The sequence below is a fragment of the Tupaia chinensis genome, unplaced genomic scaffold (genome assembly GCF_000334495.1).
Source record: "Tupaia chinensis unplaced genomic scaffold, TupChi_1.0 Scaffold000322_1, whole genome shotgun sequence".
In the NCBI taxonomy this organism is placed as follows: Eukaryota; Metazoa; Chordata; class Mammalia; order Scandentia; family Tupaiidae; genus Tupaia; species Tupaia belangeri.
In genome coordinates, this window is record NW_006159816.1 from 1,940,953 (window position 1) to 1,958,913 (window position 17,961).

General features: G+C 35.3%; 1 protein-coding gene and 1 non-coding gene across 2 annotated transcripts in view; one reads left to right on the forward strand and one right to left on the reverse strand.

Annotated features, from left to right (window-relative positions):
* UBE2E3 (ubiquitin conjugating enzyme E2 E3) overlaps window positions 1-17,961 on the reverse strand; it is a 111,349-nt gene that overhangs the window by 27,187 nt on the left and 66,201 nt on the right. The gene's annotated exons all lie outside the window — the stretch shown is intronic.
* LOC114008357 (U7 small nuclear RNA) lies at window positions 12,051-12,114 on the forward strand. The gene has a single exon (XR_003549908.1). It is a non-coding gene; the product is annotated as a U7 small nuclear RNA (small nuclear RNA).

Here is a 17,961-nt window from a genome sequence, read left to right on the forward strand (position 1 = left end):
CTTCTTTTTTTCTCTGTGGCAAGCACATACACAGAGATGTAAAATAAAATAAAGGATGTGTGTAGGTTACATGCAAATACTACAGCATATTATAAAAGGGACTTGAGCATCTAAGGGAGTCCTGGAACCAATCCCCCCAGATACCAAAAGACAACTGAAATCCCACTTCTAAGAAGCTGCTCCAAGGGAATAAAACAAACAAACAAACAAACAAACAACAAAAAAAAAAAAACAAAGAGAGGATAAAAGTTTCTGTACAAGAAGGCTCAAAGCAAAATAACAATAGTGAAATTCAAATGTCCAACAAGATGGTAATGGTTAAATCACTTAAGATTTTCAATCGCATCTGATATAGCCACTAAATATCAAGATGTTAAGGACTGTTTAATGACACAGAGAAATCTTCATGAAAGATTAAGGGGAAAAAGCAAGTGAGAAAACTAGTAATCATTTGGATAAATACGATCTAAATGTATCACATTTTAAAGATGGGTAAAGTATTAACAGTGACAGTTATGTCTATGGTGATATAGTTGATTTTTATTATATACATACTTTCAATTTTGTCTTATCAAATACCCTAATCATATACTTTTATAATAAATAATTTTTCTTTTTCTTTAAGCCAAAGGGCAAAAGCATGAGCCAGAGAGACAAAAAGAAAGGGATAGGGAAAGTTCAACCCCTTCCCTGTCGTGGGGCCTGGTCATCCCACAATCCTTTTTCCTCCATTTCTTATATCCATCAGGATTCTGGGCATGTATGTACATGTACCCAATGTGATTTTCAAGCCACTGGGGCCAAGATTTGAACTATAGGTTGGCAATGAAGGATTTGGTTCCCTTCACATAGTGCAAAACTATCGTGCTACAGAACTTGTCTGATAAACATTAGGTTTTGAAACAGTACTTTCATTTACTGCTCTAGTAATACAAGCATAAAACTTGCATGTTAAGTCTCCTTCCTCACCAGTTTACAGATCCAAATAATCCTGTAAGTACTTCTGAATACTCTTACAACAAAAGCAGCAAAGCAATGCACTGTATTAGAAAGGCTTGGAGGTCATCTAGAATCTAAACCTTGGTTGTATTTACCAGAGGTATAATACTGGGCAAACTACCCAATGTTTCTCCCATCCTTATGTGAAAGGACCTACCTTTCGGGTTATACTAAGCATGACAGCTCCCACTATTATGTAATTTTTTAAATCACTACTTCCCAGTGAAAAAAGCTGGTAAAATCTAAATAAAGCCTAAGTTTTCCTGTTACTTACACTGTTTGTTAGTAATAATTTAATAGGATTTCACAACTATTTTATTTACTCTTGCTTTCTACTGTCTATGAAAGAGGCAACCCTATGTTTATAGACAACAATGCAGTCTACTCAGATGATTTCCCACTATGTGAGCGTGAGGCTAAGATCTTCTGACTCACACTCCCATGTTCTTTTAGACCACAATGCCTCTTGAAGGTAGCTCAGGTGTCATTCAATTCATGGAGTGAAAGCACGGACCATAAAAAATATTCTTTTGGGAAAAAACCTTACTGCAATTTGCCATACTAAGAATCTTTGTGTTGCAGTGTTAAGAGAAAAACAACCCTAACACATATTTGAGCAATTAGTATACAGCTACACTGATCATCTACATAAATGAAAATAACTTACATTCTAGGTTTCTACCACTCTTAAATATGCCTACGAAAAGTAAAAGGGCTTCAGTTCAAGTGTTATTTGATGTTCTATCCAAGAATAAAAATCTTCTTAAAAAAAACAAAAAAAAAGCCAGTGAAATCTTTGAAGCATTACTCTTCATGGTACTTCTTTAGACAAAAGAAAATGTGCTGAAGCCTCAGAAGAAAACTTAGAAGAGCCTACTTAGGAAAATTCAAGTCTTCTGCTCTTCTAGGATAAAGAGTATTTCATTTATTGCACAGTCTCTTTTCATCTATCTAACAATATGACAATAAAAGGAATGATCTTTTAAAACCCCAGGAACTGTTGTGTTAAATGACATTTTAAATTATGATTATTTTGAATATCATGGCTACCTAAAAGTGATTTCCTGTCATTAGATGAAACACTTTTTTTCTAGTAGTTTCAATCTACGAGCCACCTGTGAGCTTCAGTGATTACCCACTTATATCCTTTACATTACATTCTACACCAAACAGAAATTATGTTTTATTCTGTTAAGAAAATTTTTTAATTTGCTAAGAGTGCATGCACTCACCGGAGAGAGAGAGAAAACACCTTTTAGGATGAATGATCATGCCACAATCCCTTTTCCTCCACTTCCTTCTTAGGATTCTGAGCACACACACCCATCATGTTTATCAAGCCAGCAGGTCTTGGACTCAAATGTACAGTTGGCCAAGCTGGACCCAGCTGCCCCCATAAAAACTTAAATTTTAGCTTTTCCCGTTCCAGACTGTGTTGGGTCTGCTCTGAGACCTGAAAGTTGTTAACTTCCTTGTGTCCAGGAGGCTGCTCCCAGCGACTCTGCAGCCATCACCATGCCACAAAATGAATATATTGAATTACATTATAAATGCTATGGATACCATTTGGATTACAATAAGAAAAAGAGAAAGATGGAAAGTCCAGAGGCTCATGGACATTCAAAGAAGACAAAAAAGTGATTGGTCTGAAGGCTAAGTTCTATCATAAATAGTGCCATGCTGAGAAAATACAAATGAAAAAGACTATCAAGATCCATGAAAAGAGAAACACCAAACAAAAGAATGATGAAAAGACACTACAATGAGCAGTACCTGCCTCAGAGTCCCAAGCTAAAGTACTTTCCACTATGATTAAGCAAAAATGGAAAGAGAAAAAAAGGGAAAATGAGAAGTCACTCTACCCAAAGGCTGAGATCAGGGAGAAACAGCAGTATTAAAATTTATTGAACTGGAAAGAGAAAGAAGTCGTCATGGAAGAGAATGGTTACAAAAATCTGTTTTGTTGAAGATAGCTTTACTAGAAAACCACCTAAATATGAAAGCATCATTAGGCCCATGGGCTTACATTTTAAGAAGGTCCATGTAACACATCTTGAACTGAAAGCCACCTTTAACCAACCAATACTTGGTGTAAAGAAGAATCCCTCATGCCCACTAAATACAACTTTGAGTGTTATCACCAAAGGTACTGTCATTGAGGTGAACATGAGTGAGTTGGGCCTTGTGACACAAGGAGGCAAGGTTACTTGTGGGAAATATGTCCAAGTTACAAACAATCCTGAAAATAATGGATGCATAAATGCTGTCTTACTGGTTTGGTAGCAGTTGCATACAAGTAACTCCTTATAATTTTGAAGATGATATACCAATCTGGAAAGCCACCATGACTGTGATGTTTCTGAATATAGCCGGTCTTACATGTGTGCAGTCATACAAAGGGTATTTACTATATTGTACAAAAACATTAAAGTGGCCTGATTTTACAAAAAAGAAATTAATTTTATAATATTTTTATATATTGTGTTATGGAAAAAATCATGATGCATTTTTGCATAGAAAAAAATATGTCATGACTTTCCCAACAACCCAGTATCTCAAAGCAGTTACTGCAAAGCTTTCCATATAAGTTACTCAATACGTGCTTGCTGAATAAATGTTAAGCATGAAAAAATGCAAGGAGGCACAAAATTGATTATTTGTTAAAAAAAAAAAATCTTATCCACTAGTACTTGTATATACAGAAGCAAGGGATTGAAGTCTGTGGTAGGAATTAAAGGAATAAATAAGATGCCGTTTAAGTGAATTTATAGACACCTGTGCCCAATATCCTGGATCATAGCCTTATGACTGCCAAGGGTGCTTCTCTTGCTCTCATATGTGCAGAAGTGCACTCTATCATGATTAAAATAAGTAAGATTAAAAAAACAAAAGTACTTCTTACAATTAGGTATACCAGAAAGCTCCTTCCATTTTCCCCACTAAAAAAATTCAAAAAAAGTCCCTCCCACACACACACGAGTAAGTATAAACATTTTTAGGAATGTCAAGGGAATAGTCAGGTCACTCAAAATACTTCTACGTATAGCCACAGATACTTGAAATCATCCAATGATAAGTTCAACTAATAAATAATGCCTTTTATCCATGTTCATGTTACATTAAATTTTATTCAACTCCTTGACAGCATCTTTGTCATTACTAAATTATTGAGATAATACGTTGATTCAGCAATTAACATGTTATTAGGAATATGACTAGTCAAAATTACCAACTGTACAATCTTAAAACAAATGTTTGCTCATTTCACTCAAAAGTAGATTCATTATATCCTCCATGTAACCATTTACTATACTCTTTTTAAATGTTTTCTTCAAAAGTTCTGTTGAGGTATAATTTATAATAAATTTCAATATTCTGAAGTGGATAGTTTCTAACTATAGCACAGTCCTATAACAATGTCAAAATTATGATATGTAACCTTCTGACCATCCCGAAAAAGTTCCTTTACATTCCTTTGCAGTCCACCTCTACCACCCCCTTACCCTGGCAACCACTGATCTTTGTCACCACAGCTTTTCCTTTCCTAGATTGTCAGTATCAGCAGAAACACATTGAACAGACTGCTACGACTGGTTTGTTCATTCAGCATAGTACTTTTAGATTCATCTATGTTGTGGTGTGTGTGTAAATCAACCGTTTGGGCTATATGGGCTACAGCAAAATGTATTTACCCATTCACCATACACACTGAATTGTTCTCAGTTTTGGACTACTATGATCACAACTGCTTTGAACATTTGAGTACATCTTTATGCAAACATATTTTCACTGCTCTTGAGTAAATGCCTGAAAGTGGTAACACTGGGTGTAGGAAATTTTCTAAAGCTCTCACAAACCATGGCTCACAATAAAAGAAATGTGTTTTCTCCCAGTTCTGGAGGCTAGAAAAGTGAAATCAAACTAGCGGCAGAGCTGTGCTTTCAAAGCCTCTAGGAGAACTTCTAGAAAACAATCTATTCCTTATCTTTTTCTTTGCTTCTGGAGTTGCCATAAATTCTCAGCAGTTCTTAACTTGCATCTATATGACTCCAATCTCTTACTCTATCACTGCACAGTGTTCTCCCATTAGGTCTCTGTCTTTATAAGGCCTTCACCCCTCTGTCTCCACTTATAAGAACACAAATTATCCTGGATTAAGAATTTCCTACTCTAATATGGAGTTGTCTTAAACTACATTTGCAATGACCTATGTCCAAGTAAGGTCACATTATGACATACTGAGGATTAGGACTTAGATGTTCCTTTTGGGGGAACATAACTGAACTCCTAACACTGAATCCCACAGTAAGTGCAAGTGTATAAACAACAAGTGGTCAAACTACTCCCCAGAGTGGTTGTGTCATCTGCCTTCTCAATGGCAACTTATGGCAGTTTCAGCTAAACCATCTTCTCCATAAAATTCAGTAGGATCTGTTGGGGTTTTTCTGTTGTTTTTTTTTTTGTTTGTTTTTGAAATTGAAATCATTCTTGTCAATTTATAGTTGTTATCTCACTGAGGTTTTAATTTGCATTTCCCTACTGAGTGATGGATATTAACTGTCACTCTCATTTATATAGCTTTACTGGTAACATGTCTACACACAGTTTTTACCCACTTCAAATTGCTTTTTTTTCTCTTTTTTGCTATTAAGATATTATAGATATACATATCAGATATAGGTTTTACACATATTTTCACCTCTCTAAGACTTGCCTTTTTATTTTCTCAACATTTTCATTTTGATAGCCAAATTTATCATTTTTTTCCTTTTATTTCATGTTGTGTCCTAATAAATGTTTGGTTAATAAATATAAGGGTATGGGAACCAGCAGTTAGCGTAATGGCTATGTCGCTGGACTCCTACGTAGTCGACCACGGTTCGCGTCCCAGACCCAGTGGCTTAAATCTCACGCCGGGCGCATGTGCGTGCGTGCCCAAGATCCCGAGAGGAGAATGGAGGAGAAGGGACTGCGGTGTGACCATCCCCTCTGGGGGGTGATTTCTCGCTTTCTATCTCTATGTCTCTCTTGGTCTGTCTGGAGAGCGCACGCGCCGTATAGCAAAAACCTCTCCAAAAAAAAAATACCACTCGGGGACCAGCAGTTAGCGTAATGGCTATGTCACTGGACTCCCACGTAGTCATCCGCGGTTCGAGTCCCGGACCCAGTGGCTTAAACTCACGCCGGGCATGTGTGCGTGCGTGCCCAAGATCCCGAGAGGAAAATGGAGGTGAAGGGATTACAGCGTGGCCATCCTCCCAGGGGGGTGATTTCTCTCTGTCTCTCTGTCTCTCTCTGTCTGTCTGGCGAGCGCATGCGCCCTATTGCAAAAACAAACAAACAAACAAACAAACAAAAAACACTTATGAAAATTAGGATTTCATCTCTACCATTTAAAAAATTTACTCCATTGACATCACCTATCACACTGGAGGCTTACTTTAATATTTACCTATAGAGTTCAACATTATATAAATCCTAATCTCCAAGTTGAAGAAAGACAAAGATTCATTACTAATTTATAGAACCTATTATATGACTGCCCTTATACGGAATAGATTATATATTGTTTGTAATAAAAGTAATATATTATTATATAAAATATACAAATATAATATACAATATATACAGTTAGACCATCTTATACACATGATTCAACTAACCAATGACACAGGCACGCCACAAATAATATAAAAGAAATACTAAAGAAGTTTTATCTATTTTCCTTTTCACTTACACCTAATGCTAAGATTACTTGTAAGTAATCTAGAGATGATTTAAAGTATGTAAGGGTGTACAGTTATATGCAAATACTATATACCAATTTATATAAATGACTATCTGTGGGTTTTGGCATTCATGGGTGCCCTGGAACCAATCCCCTGCAGATACTTAGGGCTAAATATCCAATAACATACATTATTAATAATAAGAGTAACATATTTTTACTACTACTGCTACTAATATTATTAGTGAAAGTATTTTTAAATCAACTCATATTCTTTAGGAAGACGTTTTTTAAGTCATTAAAATCATCTCTTTTTTTTTTTGGAGAAGTTTTTGCTACAGGGCGCATGCGCTCGCCAGACAAAAAGAGAGAGACAAAAAATGAGAAATCACCCCCTGGGGGGATGGCCACACTGCAATCCCTTCTCTTCCGTTCTCCTCTCGGGATCTTGGGCACGCATGCACATGTGCCCAGCGTGAGTTTTAAGCCACCGGGTCCGGGACGTGAACTGCAGGCGACTACATGGGAGTGCAGGGACATAGCCACTACGTTAACTGCTGGTCCCGAAATAGTAATTATTATTTTCATGGCAATAATAAAAGCTGTGTTTAAGTTCAAAAAGAAAAATTAATAATAGGAAAAAAAAAACAAAATATACAACAAAATAAATACCTCTGAAAAAGTAATATATCCATGGCCTACCATTATATAAATCACAGGAAAATAGATAGGTACCTTACAAATTTTACTTGTAGGTTTCATTTTTAGCCATTGAAATTGTTGTCCCTTGAATAGAACGCATACTAAAACCAGTTATTTTGCTATAATGTAGAATTAATTATAAATACTAACCACAGAGTACTAAGTAATTTGACTGGTTTATGAATGTGTATATTTTATGTATTCGTTTGTTGGAAAAATCATAACACATTTTTGCAGAGAAAAATGTCATGACTTTTCCAATGACCCACTATTATATGGCATTTGCAAAGGGGATTTTGCCATTTTATCTAAACAGAATTTACTAGAATTCTAGTTGCTATGCCTTTCCTCCTCCTCTAAGCATTTTGAAATTAAAAGTTTCAAAGCAATTCTCCTCCAAAGATGTTATTATTACATATTCTTTTTCTTTTTGCACATGCACTCACCAAAGAGAGAGACAGTGAGAGGGAAAGTGAGAAATCACCTCCTAACCTAGGGATGGCCACACTACAATCCCTTCTCCTCCATTCTCCTCTTGGGATTATGAGCACTCACGCTTATGTGCCCAATGTGATTTTCAAGGAGTCAGGTCTAGAACTCGAACCATGGTTGACCATGTGGGAGTCCAGGGTCTTAACCACAACACCTGTGGCTTGGCCCCACATATTCTTTAAATATATTAACTTTAGCGTTCTTTACGATCATGATAAAACATGTATTTACATTTAAACTCTAATTTATCCATTACTCAAACCATTTCACTTATTAAAAGGCACATTTTGCCTTCTCAATATCTCTTTTGAAACTTCAATATAAACAGAAAATAAAGTTCAATGTACATACTAGCTTTTGTGCTGGGCATAAAATAGTATTGTCATAAGCTAGTTCCAAGACATCCCATATAGTGTATGATAATCCTAAAATCAAACACTTGCCCATGAATGTCAGTAGTTCTAAATCAGGTGAGTATAAGAGGCACATTAAATACTGTATGTTTTAACCTCATTTTCTTTGCATGTCCAAGTTACAGTGATTAAATTTAACATTTTCATTTATTAAAAGAGACTAAATTTTTTTCTTATTGAAAACAGGATTAAATCTAGATTTGGGGCCAGCAGGTTGCATGGTGGCTTTAAGGCACTGGATTCCCACATGGCTGACCACTGCTTAAGTCTCAGATGCAATGGCTTGAAAATTGCTGGGAGTATTTGCTTGTGTGCCCAAAATGCCAAGAGGAAAATGGAAGAGAAGAGACTGTGGCATGGTCATCCCCTCTATGGGGTGACTGCACTTTCCCTCTCTCTGTCTCTCTATTATTGGTGAGTGCACATGCCCTATGGCAAAAACGTGGGGAAAAAAAAAATCTAAAACTAACAGCAAAGAAATGGGTACAAATGAGAAAAGTCTTAAGATACAAAGAAAACAATGAAAAACACTAAATGACTGAATTCTAATGTTTCTTTGAAACCTCATTACCTATCTCATTATCTATTTACACAGGTTCTCTTCAATATGGGCCATTTTAGTAAGTTAAATGACTTTTCTGTAGTCTATGTATATGAAAAGATAATATATATTTTTATCAGATGGCAGAAATTGACACTAGAGAAATAAATGTCACAAATTAAAAATTAATATGTTATTTCATACAATTGCTAGTAATGAGTAAGACAGACCATATTCTATTTTTCTTTTCTTTTGAAACAATGTTCACTTTAGCTTTCATCAGATATTACTTCAATAAAAAACTCATTCTGTTTTTAATTTTTTATATATGTATTTAATTTACATTTACTGTTTATCTTTACAATGTAAAATATGTTTTTTCCTAGCATGAATACAGGGCACATTAAGTAAAAGACATTACCATATACATTATCATCAACAGGTAACTTTTCACTTTTGTCTATTAAATCTTTTGTTTTTTCACTGATTTCCTCCCTCTCAGCCCCTAATATTCACCTCCCTCCTATAATATCTCTAGGACCTACAGTTATTCTCCTGCTATTATTCCTTCCAATCTTTCAGTTTCTGCTATAAAGTGCAGACATTCTGTACATATGCTTTTATTTCTTTTTGAGAAAGAGTTTTGCTATAGGGCATGTACACTCACCAGAGAGGTAAGGGACAGAGAGATAAAAAGTGAGAAATCATACCCTAGGGTGATGGTCACACAGCTATCCTTTCTCCTTTACTCTCTTCAGGATTTTGGACACACACACACACACACACACACACACACACACATGTCCGAAACTCAAGTCACAGGAGTTTCAAGACACTTGGGTCCGAGTTTCAAACCACAGTTGACTACCTGGGTGTCCAGCAAAGTAACCATTACACCATCTGCTGCCCAACATTCTGTATCTATTAAATGGGAAATATAATGCCTGCCTTTCACAATTTCTGGTTTCTAGAAACTTTTTCCAACCTGATAGAAAATAATGGCATTTAAAATGTCACTAGTCTGGAAATATTTAAATGATGGAAGGAGTTGAACTAATGTCCAACTGGTCCACAATCATTGTATTATATGAGAAGGAGTTATAATAATAAATAAACAATAAAAAAAAAAAAAAGAAATTAGCTTAAGGGACCAGCAGGTGACGTAGTGGCTAGGGTGCTGGATTCCCACATGGCCAACTCAGCGGTTCAAGTCCTGGACTTGGTAGCTTGAAAATCACGCTGGGCACATGTACATGCATGCCCAGAACCCTGAGGGGAGAATGGAGGAGAAAAGATTGTGGTGTGGCCATTCTCCATAGGGGATCATTTTTCACTTTCCCTTTCACTCTGTCTTTGTCTGTCTGGTAAGCACATGTGCCCTATGACAAAATCCTTAAAAAAATTAATTAACTTAAGATTTCTTCATGTAAGTATCATAAAATTTCAAAGGAACCACTAATAGAAATAGTGCATATTTTGCAAAGGTGGATATAGAGTAAGAATGAAATTTAAAAACAAATAAACAAACAGGACCAGCAATTGGTGTAATGGCTATGTCGCTGGACTACCATGTAGATGACCGTGGTTCGAGTCCTGGACCTGGTGGCTTCACCTCACGCCAGGTGCGTACGCGTGCGTGCGCCACATCCCAAGATGAGAATGGAGGAGAAGGGAATGGGGCATGGCTATCCCCCATGGGGGGTGATTTCTCGCTTTCTGTTTTCTGTCTCTCTCGGTCTTTCTGGAAAGCACACATGCCCCATAGCAAAAACCTCTACCAAAATTAATTAATTAATTAATTAAAAATGTAAAATTAAAAAATAAAAAACAAAACTAAACTCTTTTTAAAACAATCAATCAAAAAGAATACTTAAGTTAGGGAAGACTGACAGAAATGAGAAAAACAGTAAGTTATTAAGTAGATGTAGAAACAAGCCCCTATTTCAATGAATGGAAATGAACCAAAAACCTTCAGGCTGTCAAACTGAACACAGACACAGACGGAAGGACACACACACACGCGCGCACACACACACACACATACATGTCACTAATGTGTTTTTTAAAAAAGTTTAAAAAAGGTATAAGAATGTTTTAATTTATTGAAATGTATTTTAAGCTAGTTTTATTAACAAAAATAACCTCAAGATATACTGCAACAGCAAAGATTAAACAAATGCATACATTTCCACACTTGTTTTACTTTTGGTAAATAAAACAGGAATAAAAATGACGATTAAGGGACCAGCAGTTGACATAATGGTTACATTACTGGACTCCCACCATGGTTTGAGTCCCAGACCTGGCAGCTTAAAACTCATGCTGGGCATGTGTGCATGAGTCCCCAAAATACAGAGAGAGGAGAGGAGATTAGCCTTTCACCCCCTGCGGAGGGTGGGGGAGCGGGGAGGGCAAAGGGTGGTTTCATGCTTTCTGTCTAACTGGTGAGCCAAAGCACCCTATAGCAAAAATCTCTCTTAAAAATATTTTTTAAATGAAGATTAAAATATTTGACCCACACCATCAATAAACTTGATTCAACAGAAAAATACACAGTTCTGCTATAACTAACAAGTGAAAAAGACACATTTTTCTCAAGAACATGGGAGGTATTTACAAAATTCAACAACATACTAGAAAAGAAGCAAGTCTCAAAAACATTTTTTTAAAAAGTTAGTATCAGAGGAACCACAGAAGCAGCACTCTGAGGTAATTTTGTAGTTTTAAAGGCATGCAATAAATAAGAAAAGTTCAAGACTGGAGTTAAGCATCCAACCTAAAAAATTTTGACAAAAAGAACAAAATAAGTTTGTACAAATAAAATGGATACAACAAAGATAAGAATGCAAATAGACCTTGATTACAATTTTTCCACTTTACTATGTTGCAAAAGCAATATATACTAAGGAAAAACTGTACTTTGAGTACCCATATATTTTGTTTTTCACTTTCTGTACAATATTCAGTTACATAACATATTCAACATTTTATTAGACAAAGGTTTTATAATAAATTATTTTACCCAAGTGTAGGCTAACATAAGTGTTTAGAGCACACTTAAGGTAGACTAGGTTAAGCTATGAATCGTGTATTGGTATGGTGCATTAAATGGATTTTCGACCTATGTATGATACAAAGGGAATTCAAAAAGTTCCCAGGAAAAAAAATGGAATTAAAGTTTGTTTTGGTGCTTCTACAATTTGTCTAACAGGTTTTCCAGTTTTTACTGGAAAGCCTCCCCCCACACACAAAAAAGGTTATTTTGGTGCAACAGCAAATAAAAGGTGAAATCTACACACAGTTTTTTCTTGTAATATGTATTTTCCACAAACTTTAGAAGACCCCTAATATTTCCAACTTATGATAGGCTTATAGTAAACACTGTTACCTCCCATCACAAGTAAAGAAGCATCTGTATAAATCAGCAAAACAGAGCCTAAAACACAAAACAGCTAATGCATAAAGTTTTTCTGGGGGGGAATTTTGGGTCAAGACTAATAAAACATACACCACCCCCTCCAGCAAAACTTGAGAAAAGGCACAAACAATAAATATAAAAGAATCTTAGACAAAGGGTCTAATAACTAGAATATTAAATTTACTGAAGGAAATGAAATACTTCTATAATTAATAAAGAAATAGATTGGTAGTTAATTTTCCCTACTCTATTCCAAATACAGAGCCACCAAACTTGGTTTTACAGAGCAGTGCTACACATTTCAAGTAAAAGATCATTCTAATCTTAAACTCATTTAAGAATCAAAAAACGTTTACCCGAGGTCAATACAATCTTGATATTATAAATAGCTGGTTAAGTGTAACAAAAAAGCAATCTCCCAAACACAGATACAAAACTATTAATAAGCACATCAAGAATGTATATATCATAAAAGATAATTTATCACAATCAAGTTAGAAATGCAACGATCGTTTGACAGAGAAAAATACACAAATGCAATATGTCATATTAATAAAGTAAAATCGTATTATTACTTTCTTAGTAGATAAAAGTATTTGTTAAAATTTAATACCTAATCAAGATGTTACATAAGACCACCACCAACAAAAATAATCAAAAGTATCTTCTTGGAAAATCAGAAAATGGAAGGGATTCACTTCACTGATACAGAGTAATCTTAACAAACATCTACACCAGATATCTTCTTTGCCTTGTCTTTTCCTTTTTAAAAATATGCTCTCTGCAGAGAAACAGAGACAGAACAAGACAGGGAAAGTAAAAAAGCACACCCACCCAAAGGGGAGGCGGACAGTCACACCACAATCCCTTTTCCATTCTCCTCTGGTTTTGGGCACACATGCATAAGAGCTCAACATGTTTTTCAAGCTGCTAGATCTGGCGCAGCCTGTGGGATCCAGCCACCTTAACTACTACACTACCAGCTGGCCCCAAACCATCTTAAAGATGAAAAGTTTGTACAACTCCATTTAAAATCTAGAACAAGATAGGAAGCCCATTTGTAAAACCACAGTTGTCCAGAATAGTAAACAGAAAAGAAATTTTTTTTCTCCAAAAAGGGAAGACACTTTCAGAGAGGATTAAATTGTCTATCTATCAACAACTAAAATGCACAAGCAAATGATCAGAATTAATGACAGCATTTATCCAAGGTTGCTAGAAACAAGATAATAAAAATCAATATAATTTCTATATAACAGAAAAGGAATAAACAACTTAAATTCTTAGGTAATGCTATTAATAGCATTAAAGATATTAAACACATAGGAATAAATCTAAAAGATGACTTGTACAGAGAAAATTATGAAAACATAAATCAGAGAAGTCCTAAATAAGTGGGGGTTCATGGACAAGGGTTCTACATTATCAAAGAATTCACTTCTCCCTCATCTGATAAACACATTCACTAAAATTTCAATTAAAACTACAAGTTTTCCAAGGAATCTGAAAAGCTGGCTCTCAAATTATATAGTCAAATAGCTCCTGATACTAAGTCATCAGAAAGCTCAAGATGTATTTTTCTGTTTTTCTATGCAAAAACGCATTATGACTTTCCCGAAGACCCATAGATGCTTGCTTTACTAGATATCCAGAGTTGACAGAATTATAATAATGAAAACTCTATTTTATAACATTGGTGCAGGGTTAAAAAACATGACCAGTAGAACAGAGAAGCCCACCAACACAGAATGAGACAAAACAGAATCACGAAATGACAGAGATAGCAATCCCAAACCAAGAGTTATCCATAGGGGGTAAAATGCAATTGGACCATTACATTATACTCTTTGAAGAATCAATTCCAAGTACAAAAAAGTGCTAACCACTTTGTCACACCTAGTGTCTGCACTCTATAGCCGAAACTGAATGACTAAAGGACATGGAAGCATAGAAAATTATTATAAATACCAGATACGGTGTGGGAAGAGGGTGGGTGAAGGAGGAGAGTCTAAGGAAAGACATTAAGGAGAAAAATGGACAGCCAAGGCATTTCCAGGGGAGAGAAGTGGGTTATTATCTGTTGAAGATAGCGTGTATACTATTCTCAACTGGGCTGGTGAGAAGTATATACATGTTGGAATATTCACTTTGCAAGCTAAGTGACCTATGTGATTTATGTATAAAATAAACTGAAATAGAAAATTAAAAAAAAAAAAAACTACGAGAGAGAGAAAGGATGGGATGGAGGAGAGTGTTAAACATCCAATAAACCAATATATCAAGCTATATTAAAATTCAGCTATCACTAAAATACCAAAAAATAGAAGAACTAGCCCATGAGGACAGCAGATGGCATAGTGGTTATATCACTGGACTCCCACATGGTTGACTGTGGTTCAAGTCCCTGACCCCAGTATCTTGAAATTCATGCTGGGCACATGTGTATGTATGCATGCTCAAAATCTCAGGAGAAGAATGGGGGGAAAAGCATTGTGGCATGCCCGTCCCACCTAGCGGCTGATTTCTCACTTTCTCTCTCAGTGCCTCTTTACTCACCCTCCCCATCCCTGTCCTGTAAGCACAAACACACTAAAGCAAAAGCCTCTGAGAAAAAATAAATAAATAATAAAAATAACCAAGCCATTAATGAACAGAAGATATTAACAACACAAATGCATCTATGTTCAGAATATATAATAACTCCTAATAAGATCAAAGGAGAGAAGGGACAAATAACAAGAAGAATAGCAAGAAGAATTTTCAGAAATGAAAATGGGAATGGAAGATAACATAAAAAATGTTCAACCTTATTAGTCAGGAAAATGCAAATTTGAACAATGATGAGATATTTTTTCTGTAGCTATAAAACAGAGAAAAACTCAAAAAATTGTCAGCACTGATGAAATATGTAGATCAAAGACTACTGCACTCTTCTGGTTGGAATGTGCAGCAGAATACATACATATCCTGTGCGAGCCATCTATTCCACTCTTAGAAATGTCAATACAATGAAAGAATATACTCACACTCAATATGTATGTTCAATAATCTTTACAGTAAAATAATTTATGATGCCAAAAACCTAACAAACATGAAACACCCAATATTACCTACTATAGTAGGTACATTTCATTCACATAACAAAATATTGGGTCATTGAAAGGTCATATTTTGCATTTACATCATGACTTTCTAGACGACCCAACAGTATATAGCAATGAAATTTTCATCACTAGAGGGTGTGTGCTTTTGCCAGAGAGACAAGAGAGAGAGAGAGAGAGAGGGAGAGGAAGAAAAGAAACACCTCCCAACAGGGTATGAACCCACATCAATCGCTTTCCCTCTATTTTCAGAGTATGGGGCTCACATGCACATGTACCCAGTGTCTCCCACGCTGCTGGCTCAGGATTCAAACTGTAGTCAGCCACATCAAATCTGGCTTCCTTAACCAGTAGGTTACATAGCTGGCCCCAACAATAAAACTCAACTAACTATAGCTATGTCCACAACCAAATAAATCTTGATACATGATTTAAGACCCCCAAAAATCTGTTTATAATTACATTAATACATATGTATACTTTGATGGCATGTATACAATGCTCAAAAGTAAAATATACACTGCTCTAGAATATATACACAAACTGTTTTCATAACAAGTAAGGGAATAATTTTTTTTAATGTCATATTGTATCTGGATGGGAGAAGTGAAACAGGAATTCACAGTAAGTAGAGTCAATGATATGTACTAGTTCTTAAACTAAGGTGAGACATGATCAATGTTTTTAATTTAATATGCTTCATAACATAGGAAATCTATTATTACCATATTAGTGTATTATTATTTTTCTATCATTAGCATATATTTACATTACACAATAAAAGTATACTTTTCTGTAAAATCAAATGTCTAGGGAAGTAGAGATATAGCAATATTAAACAGTGGGAAACAGCAAATAAAACTTAGCTGGACTACATTCAGTTTCAATAATTGATTTTAAAATGACACTAGCAAAGACCTTTGGGCCTTCTGTCACTCCGAAAGACTTTTAAAAGATAGGAAATGTTCTAACACTCTCACTTCTCATAATAACATACAGTAATCTATGTTATCCATGGCTTTGCTTTCTATGCTTTCAGTTAACTATGGGAAATCACAGACTGAAAACATCTTAAAGTACAGTATAGTAAGATACTTTGAGAAAGAGACACCATTCATGTAACGTTTATCATAGTACGATCATTATAAATATTCTAGCTTATTATTAGTTATTGTTAATCTACTGTGCCTAATTTATAAATTATGTATGAACAGGAAAAAAAACTGTTTGTAGGTTTGGGGTCAGTACTATCCATGATTTCAGGTGTCCGCTGAAGGTCTTAGAAAGTTTCCCCTAAGATTAAAGGGGAACTATCATACTGTCCCCCTCCCTATTAATCCAAACAGAAATTCAAAAATTCTAATCTCTTTAGTGCCTGAAAGAGGGAAAAAAAAACCTGTCTACTCATAAATATCATCACCCATATCTACAGAGTCTTCATTAGCAGATTCTACCAATCAGTGATGCCATCCAGTCATACCAACTGTTACAAAATGAGAAGAGGTGTCTCCCCTAAAAGAGAGGCTTGAAGAAGTTAGTCTATATATTTTCCTTTTCACTTTTATCTCATACAAAGATTACTTACAAGTAATCTAGAGAGGATTTAAGCATATAGAAATATGCAAGTATGTTATATGAAAATACAACATTGTTTTATATAAGGAACTTAAGCATCAGTGGATTTGGTATCCACAAGGGTCCTGTAATCAATCTTCCCTAGACACCGAAGGACAACTGTATTATACATTTTTTTAAGTCTGAAGAATTAAATGACTTTAATTCTAGGAATTCCTGGTAACTTCTTTTTACTGAATGGGTCAGAGAGTTCTCAATTTCAAATTTATTTGGCAGTTTTACATTTAACTATGCCTCTCATATCAAACAAGAGGGTTGGCTGGCCATTATGAAACTACTGGAATGTACACAGAAAAGTAAAACGTAGGAAAACTGCGACTATAAAACTTTCCCACACATTTTGTTGCAGTCCATCTTTTATCCTAATAGGTAATTTATGCACACTCACAAATATACACACACACACAAATTTGAAATTCCTTAAGTTATAAAATATATGACCTTTAATTACAAGTCTGAAGATGACATTTTAACACAGGAACAGAATAGTTTAGGTAAATATTACTTAGATTCTGAGTAACTTTTAATAAAGATTCTTAAATGTAGTACAAATTGGAAGAATAAAATCAAGATATTCTATACAATTCTCTGCATAATAAATAAATTCTGACACAAAAGATATATTCTAGCAATACAGTCAAAGTAATGCAATCCACCTGAAGTAATGGTGGAACAAATACACACAGAAAGACTAGAATCAAATATTTAATAGCATTACTGCAGCTTAAAGAACATTAACCCATATATGAACCCCACCCCATTCTCTTTTTCCTCAGCCTTTAGAGAATATATCCACAGATTACCCCCAAAAAAGGGGACAGACACACACACACATACACACACACACACACACACACACGCGCGCGCACACAACCACAGATGTTCATTTGCCCTACCCTGCCCTGCCTTTAGACCAACAAGACAGAAAAAAA